Raw genomic sequence first — 13,840 nt, forward strand, 5'->3', positions numbered from 1 at the left:
CGGGACCAACTATCCCCATCAAATAGCAGCTGCAGGAAATAGCACTCCTGGTGAGCGCCCCCCAGCTCTGCCCTTAGGGTCAGTTCTACTATTTTTCCTCGTAAGCATAAATATGCCTGTTTCCAGATGCATTATGTTCATCATGTATTATCTGATGAAGGTGTATCACACCAAGCATATGGATAGAGGCGGTTAAGTTTCACAGAGCCTAGCACCTTTACCATTTTGTGAGTATGTTGTATTAGATTTCCAACTCTGGTACAGAACAACAACTATCATGGGCAAATTAAAACATCTGAGTGGGGAGGTCCTTTTATAAAATTGTAGAGATTTGTATAATATGCTTTGCAGGCCTCAGCAATAAAGGTGAAGACACTGTGGGCATGATTCTGGTTCACTCGCAAAAGGAAATTCTCTCTCTAATGGACAAAACCATGTGCACTGCAGGTGAGGCAGATGTAACATGTACAGATAGAGTTAGATTTGGTTGTTATTTTGTTTCTGTGCAGGGTAAATACTGTCTGCTTTATTTTTACACTGCAATATAGTTATCAGTTTGAAGCAGGGCCGCCGACAGGGGGGTGCTGTGGGTACAGCTGTCCCGGGCCCCAGCCTCTGCCCCACCTGGCACGCCACCTCCCCCAGAGTGCAACCTGCAGAGCACCGAGCGTAGGACACAGAAGGGCTCGCCACTCTGGAGGCTGCACTGTGCAGTGTACGCTTCCGAGGAGATGCGCTGCCGAGGAGATGTGCCGCCACAGCTAGGTAAGCAATTGTACTCGGGGGGGGGGGGGGGTTTGGCGGCTGGTCGGAATGGTACTGAGGGGGGGGCAGGGGCCATAATGGTACTGAAGGGGCCTGGACTGAAGGTCAGTCCCGGGCCCCGCGATTCCTAGTGGCGGTCCTGGTTTGAGGTACAAACCCCACCAAAATCTAACTCTCTCTGCACGTTACATCTGCCCCCCCCCCCCCTTCCTGTAGTGCACATGGTTTTGTCCATTAAAGAGAGAATTTGCTTCTTTTGTGAGTGAACCAGAACAGGTCCTGTTTCCCCTAATGATTGTGCCAGTTTTATTATCAGCAACATAACATTTCTACTTGCAACTGTTTCTAACATTTAGGAATGTGTCATTCTAGCTAAGGTTATTCCGTATAAGTTTCTGCCGAAATTTTGTGTGTTGTTTCCAAAGGCTTTCAGGGTATCTGTCTGAGAATGGAGCACAATTCTATACATTTCCCTCTAGTTTAATGCCTTCCAGGCGGTGGTCTCAGAGGTGTCTGTACTATTATTTAAGATAATAAAGTAATCTATGGCCTCCTGTCAAACAAGGAAGTAAGAAATAACTGAAATGTTTCAGAGCCAATAACAGACGTAAGACATTAATGACGAGTTGTATAGTGGTCACATCACATAATTAGGGTAATAAAAAGTCAAATATATACACTTAGAAGAGAGTGATAATGTTGAAAAGTCACCTGGTGTTATTTAGATTATGGCACCTGACCGCTCCTGACATTAAGAAGTAGGACTTAATCTATTTCTTTGCACTTTTTGCCATTGCTTACTTGTGTCTAATCTGTCAGAGGCAGTCTTTGTATATACAGAGTCTTTCAAAATGTATCCAGATAATCAAGATCTTGGAGAAAAGTATGCTGCCTATTATACTGAGCAGAAGAACTTTTATTTTTATTTAAATAGGTTAGTAAGACGGTTGTGTAGACATTGTTATACATGTTCTCCAGTTTAGACTAGGAACAATGTGAATTTTAAAACGGGATGCAATCAGTTTCCTGGTGGTCGGAATCCCGGTGGTCAAAATCCCGATGCCGGAATCTCGACCGCCACAATGCCGGCACTTTGTCCCTCTGTGGGTGTCCACGACACCCATAGAGGGAGAATAAATTAGTGTGCCGAGCGTAGAGAGGCACCGGGCCAGCTGCGTGGCCAGCGCAGCGACCCCGCAGCTAGTTGGTTGGATTGAATAATAACCTGGTACTGGATAGGAGCACATGTAATTTGTAATTAAGCTTTTTGTTTCCCAAATCGGAAAATGGACAACAACTGTCAATCAGACAATGTACTGTAGTTGGACCTATCTGATTTAAACAATTTCACTGAATGTTTTTTTCCTGAGTTTGTGAGCAAATTATTTATTGGCATTTGCCCCCATACAGTACCAGATTTTCAGTCCAACCAACCAACTAGTTGGATGGTTGGAGGAAAGTTGGTTTAGTGTATGGCCATCAGATTTTCTTCCCTAACAGCAATGTAAGTGGCAAATAATGCCTATAGGAACTTGTATGCATGGTCAAAGGGCACAGTGATTCTGGTCAAACCTAATCAACATTTTTAAATAAGTCCCTGTCAATTCCTTGAGGGCATTGATGGTTCAAAAGTTTGGTAATATTGAATAATATCATTTCTTCACATAGTTTTCCTGCACATTTCTTTTGCCCATTCATGAGGTAATAGAAAAAGCCAGCATGATTTAGGATTTAGGGTGAGATTTAATAGGATAAGATATTCAGAAAGTGAGAGATTTGGTAAGAAATCTCCAGGTTTTTAAAAAGGCAATAATTTTCACTGCAAAACCAATTTGATTTTGCAGTGTAAACGATTGCCGCTTTAAAAAAACTAGAGATTTCTCACAAAATCTCTCACTTTCTGAATCTCGCATCCTATTAAATATCACCCATAGTATTCACACATAGCAGTAGGAGATCCAGTACAACTCATGCTACAGTACACATAACCACCATAATGGTTTGGGTATGTCAAGGGGTTAAACAGCTGAACTGGAAAACTTGAATAGTGAGTCCAGTAATAAAAAAAATTTATTGCATAACTCCTGAGTTCTGAACAGAGCTCAAAGAGCAGCACCTCTGACCAGGACCAGCACTGCAGGTTACTTGGCAAAACAGAGGGGACAAGTAGCAAAGGCTATGCTTCAGAGTTCTTATGACAGTAGAAAATGATGTAACTCTGGTCAGCAAGTGAGCTGATCTGCCTATTATTCCAAGTACAGAGCTGTAAATAAAGTAGCAGAGCTGAAAAAGGACAAGAGTTAGGAGATTAAATCTGTAGTAAGAGGAGACAATGTAAATCTATTACACTGGGATCAGCATGATCACGATCAAATGGGTATGAATGGTCGTATTTTTACCCATTCTATGTGAAGTATGTTCATATTTCACACATCGCATAATATACTAATGCTGAAATATATAAGATCGTTTTTTTTTTCCGTTCGTATTTTCCGGTAGTTCGAAAAAATAGGAATAAATACACCGTCGATAGAATACGCCCGTAAATCCCATTCATTTCAATGGTATCGCCAAATTTACTAAAGATCCGTATTTTGGTTTACATACATATTTTGATCCTTTTACGTTCTTGTTTTTTAAAAATCCGTATTTTTCAGATTTTCAAATAGACCACGTTTTTGGTGGGAGTTTCAAATCGGAACCAAATTGAACAATCATCTGTGCTCAAGTGTGCTGCCTATAAAAAGCAATTTAGCACAGAAATATCTTTCTCTTGCCTTTTACTGCCATTGCAGCATTTCAGTCAGGACATTTTGGCATTTGGGGCTGTGACATACATTATTTATTTATTAACAATTTCTTATATAGCGCATACATATTCCGCAGAGTATAGTTGAACATTCACATCAGTCCCTGCCCCAGTGGAGCTTACAATCTGTATTCCCTACCACATGAACCACACCACCTACTACAGACATTCTAGGGTTAATTTTGTTGGGAGCCAATTAACCTACCAGTACATTTTTGGATTGTGGGAGGAAACCAGAGTACCCGGAGGAAACCCACGCAAGCACGGGGAGAATATACAAACTCTGCACAGTTAGAGCCATGGTGGGATCGTACCAATGACCTCAGCGCTGTGAGGCAGTAATGCTAACCATTACACCATCCGTACTGCCCACATGATGCGCTGTCAGCAACACAGAAGAAGACGATGGGAGGGTCACAAAACTTAGCATGATCAGCAGGTTTTTCAGGGAATACAGTCACTAGGTCAGATGCCCTAAGCTTCAAAGTGATAAAATAGAGAGTGATAAACCACCAACCAATTAGCTCCTGTCTGAAAATTTTTTAAACACAGTCTGTGGCATGGCAGGTAGGAGCAGGGCTGTCTTAACATTAGGAAGGGCCCCTGGGCAACCTAGTTCACTGGACCCCCCCCCCCCCAAAATTAGTTTGCCCAGGAGCCCACAGTCACCTCCCCAACCCTCACCTCTCTGGCTCCGTGCGGCAGCCAGTCAGCTTCCGGCGGCCGGGGATCCGATCATCTTCGCTGGGGGATCCGGGCAGCGGGATCAGGGCAGCGGCAGTAGCTAGGAGCCTGCCCTGAAGTGGCAAAGCGCTATTAACTGGCGGGGCGGGAAGCGCTGTTGCATTTGAAAAGACTGGCCAGACGCTGATTGGCTGAATTCAGCCAATCAGCGTTCGGCCAGTCTTTTCAAATGCAACAGCGCTTCCCGCCCCACCGGCAAATAGCGCTAATGGGAAAGATGGTGGCCGGGTGGCGGGGATCCGACCATCCTCGCTGGGGAAGGGGATCAGGGCGGCGGTGGCGGTAGCTAGGAGCCCGAAGCGGCGAAGCACTATTTGTCGGCGGGGGCGGGAAGCGCTGTTGAATTTGAAAAGACTGGCCGGATGCTGATTGGCTGAATTCAGCCAATCAGCATTCAGCCAGTCATTTTAAATGCAGCAGCGCTTCTCGCCCCCCCTGCCGGCAAATAGCGCTTCGCCGCTTCGGGCTCCTAGCTACCGCCATCGATGCCCTGATCCCCCTGCCGGATCACCCAGTGAGGGTGATCAGAACCCCGGCACACGGACCCCCGAAATTAAATTCACTGCTAGCTAGGAGGTGAAGCGCTATTTGCCGGCGGGGTGGGAAGCGCTGTTGCCTTTTCAAAGACTGGCCGGATGCTGATTTTCTGAATTCAGCCAATCAGCGTCCGGCCAGTCTATTCAAATGCAACAGCGCTTCCCGCCCCGCCGGCAAATAGAGCTTCGCCGAATCAGGCTTCTAGCTACCGCCACCGCCCTGATCCCCCTGCCCGGATCCCCCAGCGAGGGTGAGCGGATTCCCGGACCCGGGCCACCATCTTTCCCGGGGTAGGAAAGACGGCCCTGGGTAGGAGTTGATTGGCTGGCTGCTTATCATTTTCCATTTTATCACTTTTGAAGCTTAGTGCATCTGGCCATAAATTTTAAAAGTTACTGATGTCCCCACTTTACTGAAACCGGTGGTCCTGATAGCTTTGTTTTACAAAGACAGATATCCAGGACATATGTAGAAACCGCAGGCAGCTTGGGTGGAGAGAGTTATAGTAGCAGCCAATCAGCTCCTAACTGCTATGTTACAGATTGTGTTTGAAAATATTAACCCAATTAAGTATTGAACACCAAGAACAAAAAAATCAATTTGCAACCCTTTTTTCTTCTTCTTACATGTGTTTGAAAATTGGTACTTTACCTCTCTCTCCACTGCATCACATTCCATGGCTTAGTACATCTGCCCCTAAATCAGAGGTTCCCAATCTTTTTTGTCTCACGGCACCCTAGAGAATCAGAATTTTTTTCACGGCACCCCTATGTCCAAAAAAAATTACATTGGGTTTATATGCGATACTTAGAGGCAGTTATGTGGTAAAGGGCAGAATTTGCTTCAGTTTGTACACATTCAATGATTGGCAGCCACCAGCACTGGTTTTGCTCCTAAATAATTAACCATTAATAGTTTGAGTTGGTCCTGGACCACCAAGCCGCGGCACCCCTGCATGTGTCCCGAGGCACCCCAGGGAGCCACGGCACACAGTTTGGGAACCACTGCCCTAAATGCTTATAGGTTGAGGTGTACTGGGGGAATCTCCAGAGCAGATAGCATACAGAAACTCCAAAATGGGGCTGGGTGGAGAATAGAGCCATGCTCCAGTTGTTAAGAACAGTCTGGAGCTGCTGGTATAAGCTCAATAGGAGGCTTCTGTTACAGGTGAATTGGGAGAGTGACGTTTTGCTGTGAATTCCAGTCCCAAAAAAGAGAAACAGATGTAATTGTCTCTGCAGGATAAAATAAGGGAGATATGCATCTGACACTCAAACCAAACCCTCTGTAAAATCATTATATAGCACATCTCACATGAATGGTCATTAGTGTATGTCATGTAAAATTGCAATCCTTTATCATTACTCCCCTGCAATACTGTATATTCACCTAGGCCTGTTGTAGCTATTTTCCAGATGCATCTTAGGCATGGTTGCCTACCCTCCCAGAATGGCCGTGTGGCTCACAAAAACCGGGGGCGCTCTCAGCCCGCGGAAGGGTGGTCAATTCTCCTGCATTCCCCCACAGCCCTCCTTGCACCCACTGGGAGCCGCTGAAACAAATTCCATATTTTGTGAGTCTTTGGGGAAAGGGGGGAATAAACTTGTGTGAATCACATTGTTAAAGCCCCGCCCCTTTTTGTGGACCCATGAATTGCAGAATTTGGGGTGGGGCTTGGTGAGGTCAGCCTTGCCCCGTTTCCCCAGCCTGCAGCATTTGGTCTTCTCTCTGGGCTTCTCCCGGGGAGGCATAATTAAAAGTTAGCAACCCTGGTCTTAGGCTACAACTTTCATAGGCGTTCCCATGAGAATGCTAGGCGTTTTGAGGAATGTCAGAAAGCTACCATACTGTATCTGACGTCCTCGTGTTCCTCTGGCTATGCATTTACCAATGCAAGCAATTGCTCTTGGTTACAGCTAGTGACATCTGCAGATTAACTGGAGAGAGAAGAAAGAACATCATAATCCAGTTTGTATTTGCAATATGGACAGTATGGAGGATTAATTATCTTCTATGACTGATGGGAGAAGTCTGGTCTGGCTAGATGTATGTAATCAGCAATTATGTCAGCATAACAACCTCTTTTGTTGTGGTTTCCTTCAAATCTGCTTTTATTTTGTTGTTCTTATTATGAGATCTGCAGCTGCTAGTCCAGAAAAGTAACCAGTGCTGTGTTATTACTATGCTATAATGGCCTTTCATCAATATATCCTAATAGGTAGATATCAAGTCAAGTCAGTGGCATTGGATTGAAATAGTATCAGAATTGTTGCTGTCAAAAAACAAACCAGTGGGAGAAAACATTTTACATTTGTGATATGGACAGAGGGCCTGATTCGGATTTGTATGTAAACCCAATGTATTACTTACAAATCGGATGTCTGTGGATCTGCATAGGGACCGGTTGTGCACTCTTTGCAGTGAGGTCAAACTTATTGTTTGGGAGATCTACCCCCTTCCCTTCACGTAGTCCCCACCATGTCAATTTATTCTGAATTCACCCCTGGACACAAGCAACTTGTTCATTATTCCAATGTTTTCTAAATGACAGTAACATCAGCTACAGAACAGTATTTATTCAGCAAAATAATAAATTGTAATAGTGAAACTTTTTTATAGTATTTGTGTGACAAATCCCAATTACAGTGAGGTTATTTCCTCGAGGTCTGTGATAACATCTACATACCCTCCAACATGACCCATTCCATTAGGTACAAAATGCTCTGTTCCTGGACTTCCCTGCCAGTGGCAGTTACAGATGTGAGCCTGCAGCACAGTCCAATATTCAAAAAGGGAAGCCACACCAGCTGCCATCCCAAACATCACTGAGAGTTGATGTGACCCCCCCTCTTTGAATGTTGGACTGTGCTGTAGGCTCACATCTGTAACTGTCACTGGCAGGGAAGTCCAGGAACAGAGCATTTTGTACCTAATGGGATGGGTCATGTTGGAGGGTATGCATCTATGGGGGTGCAAGATGTCAGTAGAATTTTTGTAAATCTAAATTTGTGAACCAGAGAAAAAAGATCACTCTGAAACTGGTTTTCTATCAATTCTACATTTATACAAAAATACTGCCTATATGGCAAGACTTTGAGTAACTTTTTATTATTATTATTGTCATTGTTAATTGAGTATATTATGTAACATTGTAATAACAGGTAAAAGCATGTACAATAATTGTACATTATTCTCAACATTTGTTGAGAAGGAACATATTTTGAGATTCAAGTGGTTTATGTTAATAGAAAAAAGTTTACATTAGTACTGTATAACTGGCTGTACTTTGTTCTTTAAGTAAAAGAAAGATGAGTCTCTAGTGTAGGGTTAGAAATTGAGGCTTGGTTTTGTTTCCATGGCAACCTAAAAGAGGCCTAGCTAAGTAAACAGAAGCTGCTGATGGTAACCATGGTAATATAAGTATGAGTCCTGCTGCCTGGTGAGGGTAGGGGACATATTCAGCTAATGAACTCTGTCTTGTTCTTTCAAGTGGTGTTGTAAGTTTTACTGTATATTAACTGTTTATGACTGGGAGATGGGATTTTTGTTTAATTTTTTTGCTGCTACAGGCTTTACTTTCCATGACAGCTGGTTCCAGTAATAAGGGGACAACCGTCCTCCTTTAGGGAGGACAGTTTTTCTTTTGTAAGTTATGTCCACCCTCGAAAAGTGTTCTCCTTTATGTCCTCCTTTATTGCGCTTAATAACATTGCTGCGGCTACGGCGGCTTCCATGATCAAAGCTCTGTGATTGCACAGTGTTGTTCCTTTCTCGGGCTCAAACAGTAGCTTTTGCACATGTGCAGACATAGGTGCCGATTTATGTTTTTGCTGGTGGGTGGTCAAGCCAAAACTATAGGGGAGTGGCTTCATGGTGAAGGGACGTGGACTCAAAATAATACCAATTTATATTACACAGCACAGTTGTCTCCAATATTCAAATTGCGGCAGCAGACTTCCCTTTTTTACACATTACAGCAGCAGAGTCCCCCTTTTTACACATTACGGCCAAATACATAAATGCTCCCACAGTGCCACATACATAAATGCCCCCCCCCCCTCCCTGCCCAGTGCAGGTACATAAATGCAACTCATACGCACAACACACCCTACTCAGCCGCACAGCATGCCCAGAGCATGCACATGCTGGCCGGCCTACGTCCGCATATTACTCCGCGGACAGAATACACTCTTCCCACCATCCTGGCATACTATTGCCAGGTCCAGCGATGAGGGTACTGCAGCCACAAATTAGCAAGTTAATATGGCGGCCTAGCAGCAGGACTCAGACCCGTGGGTGCTCATCAATTTCCGTGGGTGCTCGGGACCTTGAGCACCCACAGAATGTGCGCAGAAGCACTGTATGCGGCCATAATATAATAGCCATGTGGGAGCTGCTGCGCACACCTGCCCACCGCAGTAGCCCCCTGCGGCTCTGAGTCCAGACTCCAGCTAGCTGCGCAGCACGCCCCGCCCAGGCCCTGTCTCAGAGGAGAAAGTAAGAGACAGCTCAGGGGGGGTTTTTTCCCCTTTTCTTTTTCTCCCTCCTTTTGGCCATCTTTTGGCTTTTCCTCTTTCTTTATTAGTTTTTAATATTCTTTACTATTATAAATATCTTAAAACCAAGAGATGTCTTTAGAATATGTTAAATATACCAATAAATATTTATCATTTTAATTGTGAAACCTCTGTGTAGGTTTTCTTGTGATTTCTATTGTTTGTATTCATGATATCTCTAAAAAAATATTCTCTCAAAAAGAGACAGCTCAGGGCACAGTGAACATTTTGGAGATGGGGGCAGCAGAGAATGGGGAAGGTGTGGTGGGGGAGAGATGTCAGTGCTGATATGTGTAAACATGTTTTAAATGGCGATGTACAAAATGAGTTGGCTTTTATTTTTCTCTGATTGGGTTTGTAGCCTACACCCCCTTGCCATCAGGTCATGCCTCCAAATTTCCCGACGCGCGCCTACGCCACACGTTGATGTCCCTCCTGCCATGGATTACAAGTTGGGAGGTAAGGGTTTCTGGGGGCCCAAAAGCATATGATTGCACCTGGGCCTACAAGTCGCTATTTCCACCACTGCCCTCCCTGCTAGTCTATTTAGGTTTGCTCCTTGTTTCTTTTACTTTTTTTTTCAATGTATTTGTGTCCATTTCATTGTGAAAAAGTTGCTCACCTTAGTATTAACAACACTTAGATTTGGTATTTAATAGAGATGTGCAGACTCGGATTCCGGAGATCCGAGCCCCCACGGACGTCATCATTACGAGCCCGGTTCCGAGCAGTGCTCGGAGATTCCCGCCTGACTCGGGTACGTCCGCGTGGTCAGAACATCATCTCCCGGCGCCGGATTTCGCGAGGCTTTAAAAGCGGCTGCTGTGCCCGCCATCTTCACTCCAGTCTAGTAGTGGGTTGGGAGAGGGTGTGTTGGTGCTGCTGGGGCTTAAACTTGAGCTTGACCTTGACCGCAATATTTTTTAATCGCTGGGGCTGTCTCTCAGTGCTGCTGTGTAGTCTAACTGTGTACTTGTAGTACTACTGTCTCCTCTGTGCGGTCTACCTCTGGTGTGCTGTGCTGTAATTAATTATTTTATTCGCTGGGGCTGTCTCCCTCAGTGCTGCTGTGTACTCTGTTCTCCTCTCTGCTTAGGGGAACAGTCTAACTGTGTACCTGTAGTACTACTGTCTCCTCTGTGCTGGGGCCTACCTCTGGTGCTGTGCTGTGCCTGTAATATTATATTATATATTAATAATTAATTAATTATATTATATATATATATATATAGTCAGAGGCGTAACTAGACATTCATAGGCCCCATAGCAAAAGTTTGTATGGGCCCCCTATTTAGCAACGGTTGGTAACAAATGAATATAGCACATATACCTTAGACTGTAAAGATGGGCCCCCTTCAGCTCTGGGCCCCATAGCAGTTGCACCCCTTGCACCTATGGTAGTTATGCCTTTGTATATAGTCCACTGGTGCTGCCTGCACTGAATCTGCCAGTATTATTTAGTTACTCAGTCCACTGTTGCCACTGGCAGTGCTACTGCCTACCTAGTGTACCTACCTAGTACATACTAGGCTGCTATATCTAATTTAATTAAAAAATAATACTTGTGCTGTGTGGGACTGTAAAAAATAATTCCATGCTGCTGGTGCACTGACGTGTGCCACTGAGTGCCACTGCCAAGCAGTACCTAATATAAAATTAATTATTTTTACATAAATTCTGCTGTTGCACTGCATAAAGCTGCTGGTGGTGTGTAATATAATAACTACCTTTTGTGGTGACCACTGGCAGTGCTACTGCCTGCCTGACTACCTACCTAGTACCTAGTAGTTTATTTTCTCTACCTACTAGGCTGCTATATTATTAATAATTAATTGAATTATATATAGTCCACTGGTGCTGCCTGCCTGCACTGAATACTGTGAATAGAGGTTGCCAGTATTATTTACTCAGTCCACTGTTGCCACTGGCAGTGTTACTGCCTAAGTGTACCTACCTAGTAGTACAAGTACATACTAGGCTGCTATATCTAATTTAATTAAAAAATTATACTTGTGCACTGACGTGTGCCACTGAGCGCCACTGCCAAGCAGTACCTAATAATATAATTAATTATTATAAATTCTGCTGGTGCACAATACTAGTATTGCTGACGTATCTAACTGTCTTGTGCCTAGTACTCAGTGGCGTAACTATAGCTCCGCAGCCCCCACGGTGGCGGGGGGCGCTGAGAAATTGGGGGCGCCGCCAGGGGGCTGCGGGGCTATAGTTACCCGTGGTCTGCGTCTCGCCCGGCTCTCTGCCGGGACCTGCCTGACCGTCACGGTCCCGGCCGGCTCCTGCTGCAATGAAAACTGACAATTAGAAAATGGCTGCCCCCATACTGCAGACAGTTTTCTGTCTGCAGTATGGGGGCAGCCATTTTCTAAGAGTCAGTTTTCATTGTAGCAGCAGGAGCCGGCCGGGACCGTGACGGTCAGGCAGGTCCCGACAGAGAGCCGGGCGAGACGCAGACCGCGGGTAAGAAGGGGGGGGGCAGGTTAGGTGTGTGCTGGGGTGGGGGGGCGCCGAATAAACGTGCGGCGGGGGAGCGCTAAATAGTTAGTTACGCCCCTGCTAGTACTGTCTTATCTACCTGTCTGTTGCCTAGTACTGCCAAATCTACCGTCTGGTCTGGGGCTCACTGCCTAATACTGGCGTATCTACCTGTCTGGTCTGGGGCTCACTTCCTAATACTGCAGTATCTACCGTCTGGTCTGGGGCTCACTGCCTAATACTGCCGTATCTACCGTCTGGTCTGGGGCCCACTGCCTAATACTGCCGTGTCTACCTGTCTGGTCTGGGACTCACTGCCTAATACTGCCGTATCTACCGTCTGTTTTGGGGCTCACTGCCTAATACTGCCGTATCTACCGTCTGTTTTGGGGCTCACTGCCTAATACTGGCGTATCTACCGTCTGGTCTGGGGCTCACTGCCTAATACTGCCGTGTCTACCTGTCTGGTCTGGGGCTCACAGCCTAATACTGCCGTATCTACCTGTCTGGTCTGGGGCTCACTGCCTAATACTGCCGTATCTATTGTCTGTTTTGGGGCTCACTGCCTAATACTGCCGTATCTACCGTCTGGGGCTCACTGCCTAATACTGCCGTATCTACCGCTGCAGTGCCACTCTTACATGAGCCACGTGTTTGTGCTGCACACTTGTGTGGCTTAGCATAGTTATCCAGCTACCTCGGTGCAACCTTTTGCCCTAAAAACAATATTGTGAGGTATTCAGAATAGACTGGAAATGAGTGGAAATTAATGTTATTGAGGTTAATAATAGCGTAGGAGCAAAAAAAAAAAAAATTCTGCGATTTTAGCAGTTTTTATGCTTTTTTAACAAAAAAATCAGAACCCAAAACCCAAAAAATCCAAACACAAAACACTTAGGAGGTGTTTTGCCAAAACCCATTAGAACCCAAAACCTCAAGGTAATCAGTACCCAAAACCCAAAAAGTGGCAGGTGCACATCCCTAGTATTTAATGTGTTTGTGAACAACAAGAATGATAAAAGTTTTGTACAAGTGCACACAAACATTTAATCAATGACTGTGAAACAGTAGATTTGTGAGCTCCTTACAGATCCTCCTAAATGACCAATCAGGCAGGGAATGATGTAAATGTTTAAATATTCTCTGTAAAGCGCTGCAAAATACGTGTACGCTATATAAATAACTGGTAATAGATTAATAGATATAGCCATTGCATTTTTATCTCCATACAATTGGTCATAAAAGTTCTGCATATACTAATGATAAGAACATGGCTGTACATGCTTTTTTTCATTGAATCATGTTTTGCCCCACCCCCTCTTCACAGAACCACTATGCGCAGATTTATTCTACAAGAATGTCTGGCCTAATTATGACAAGCATTGAGTCCTGCCCCCACATTGAATAGTTGTAGCGCCCCTCGGGCATTCTCCTGAAATTAAGATTTTAAAGGTAGGTAAGTATGCATGCTGATCAAATGACGTTATCAAATAAATACTGACCAACTGAGTTTGATTATACCCGTGCTTCCTATTGGGGTAAATAATCATATATTGTAGAAATAACCGGCTGAATATCATAGAGGAGGATAATTCAAAACCAGGACCATTTCTACAATATATGATTATTTACCTGAATAGAAAGCACGGGTTCCTATTTGTTATTTCTTATTGTGTCTCATTTTGTAGGGGGTGGTACTACCAGGTACCCTGCTGCATCTGAGTGGAAGCGCTGAAATTTATTACATATTTGAGTTTGATTATACACTACTTGTAACCAAAATGGGTATCTAGAATATATTTATTTATTTATTTACAGTATCTCATATAGCGCAGCAGATTCCATTGCACTTTACAATTGTAAACAGAGATAGAACAAACTGGGTAACATACAGACATGGAGGCAGGAGGGCCCTGCTGCAAGCTTACAATCTATA

The sequence above is a fragment of the Crinia signifera genome, chromosome 6 (genome assembly GCF_055691185.1).
Source record: "Crinia signifera chromosome 6, ASM5569118v1, whole genome shotgun sequence".
NCBI classification, from domain to species: domain Eukaryota; kingdom Metazoa; phylum Chordata; class Amphibia; order Anura; family Myobatrachidae; genus Crinia; species Crinia signifera.